The sequence below is a fragment of the Andrographis paniculata genome, unplaced genomic scaffold, assembly GCF_009805555.1.
Source record: "Andrographis paniculata isolate CXL003 unplaced genomic scaffold, ASM980555v1 Contig72END, whole genome shotgun sequence".
NCBI classification, from domain to species: domain Eukaryota; kingdom Viridiplantae; phylum Streptophyta; class Magnoliopsida; order Lamiales; family Acanthaceae; genus Andrographis; species Andrographis paniculata.
In genome coordinates this window covers 1-1,866 of record NW_026137609.1, presented here as the reverse complement: position 1 = coordinate 1,866, position 1,866 = coordinate 1, and the positions used below count along the sequence as shown (strand labels likewise).

Here is a 1,866-nt window from a genome sequence, read left to right as displayed (position 1 = left end):
CATTAGTAGCGCACATCCACTGCAGCAACGAAGCATGTGACTGCGCATTACTCTCGGTTTCAACCTCAAGCAATGAGCTAAACATGGACTCATCCTCTTGATTTCCCATGGAAAACAGACTTCCTACAACTGGAAGCAATGGAGTAAACGCATCCAATTTCAGCCTTTGGGTATGGGTCCTCAACAGTTCATTAGCAGCAACGACAAAGGCATATACTACATAAATCGATACAAAAGCAATAGCAGCCCACACAGTCACTTTACCAACAAACAAGATTAATGAAAGGGCCGTAAGTGTAAAGATGAAAAACAAAATATCCCTTACAAAACACTTGTTATCAATCTGGACGTCCTGTTGCGCAACACAAAGTGAAACAGCCCCAACAACGATGCAAGTAACAAAGACTGCTCCTCCGAGCACACTGTTGAGCCCAACCTCCCCGGCTCCAGTCCCTACAAAAGCCGCAAAACTAGCAAATACATCAGGAGCACCAAGCAGAGTGACTCCAGCAACAGTTGGAGGGAGAGAGCTTCAACAGACTGGAAAGCTTCTCCAAAGAAATACAGAAATAATCGGCTGCCTGCCGTATTGCCTAATAGATAGAACAATGCAGCAAGCCAGACACCAAATACCAAAAAAGTCCATCCACTCTCATGGCAGTCACAATAGTAGAACTTAAGGTATTCCAAAAATCCTTGTGATTTACACTGACTGAGGGCGTGATTTCAAGAGCTCACAGCTACTATTGTATCCCTTGTGATCATAACAAGTATAGAGTCTTCCACATCCATGGAATTAGAATCGGATGAATTTAGATTAATTGAAAACTGAGGGCTAAGCTCCATTATTTCCCTTCTAATACCTGAAAACCCCTTATCTAAACTTGGAGCATAGAAGAACAATAATTGATTTCATGCCTGTTGAAATGCCACTTTATAGGATATAAACTATCGTCAATCTAGTTTAAGTTCATCTATGTCGCAAAGTCTAATCTTATGTGTACGAGGAACAACAAAGTAATGAAGAAAATGGTTTGAAGAAACACAAAAGAGGCCGCATATTCAAGGAAGGTATAATCCAATGTCGATATGTAGAAACAAGAGTAAAGCACAATTGAAGTGATGACTACGAATCCCACCTGTGAGTAATAGGATGTAAGAGTCTCCGCGTGCCGATAGAAATTTGATGGTTTTCCGCAACTTTCTCTAAGCACTCCTTGCTCTAACACACAAAAATTTAATGAACGCAAACGATGAGATAGTTTGCTTTCTTAAGTGACTATTCAGCTATTTACAATTCCATCTGATGAAAAATTCTAAGGACATCGTTCATACGAAGTGACATCACATACCCTTTTATCATAGCACTCAAACAAAAAATATCGGGCTCGACTCCATCATCATCACCATTTGCTTGAACAGGCACCTTATTGTCTCAATATACATTCGGTTAATATAGTTGTTCGTCCTGCGGCTCAGAAATGCTGCAAACAATAGTTTATAGGTACGAATCGACGGCCGGCAATCTAAATTCCCGGAAGCGCATATGCTTGTATATATTCACAGCCCTAACAAGCTTCCTATCCTCAATGAAGTAATATATCATGGTATTGAAAAGAGGCTCAGAGCCCAGGTTAGGGATAGCTAGAACCTGATTGACGATATCGTCCATTTCCTTGTACATTTTGGCCGCACCGAGCTTTGGATCGTGACGTGATAGGTGAACACGGTGTGCCTGAATCTGTGCTGCTGAGACGCCCAATTGAAGCACACCAATGGATCGTCCTGTTCGATTATCACATTGTGGAGATCCTCCGGGGTGAACCTAGGCAGCAGCTGAGATACACATTTTTGGAAACTGTTTTT

At 41.6% G+C, this 1,866-nt stretch overlaps 1 protein-coding gene across 1 annotated transcript in view; it reads right to left on the bottom strand.

The window, feature by feature from the left end:
• The window catches only part of LOC127265354 (uncharacterized), a 31,581-nt gene extending 30,394 nt beyond the window's left edge, over nucleotides 1–1,187 (bottom strand). Inside the window, exon 1 of the mRNA XM_051295115.1 lies at nucleotides 1,140–1,187. The gene's annotated coding sequence lies outside the window, so the exon portion shown is untranslated. The remainder of the gene's footprint in view (nucleotides 1–1,139) is intronic.
• Nucleotides 1,188–1,866: the final 679 nt, after the last annotated feature.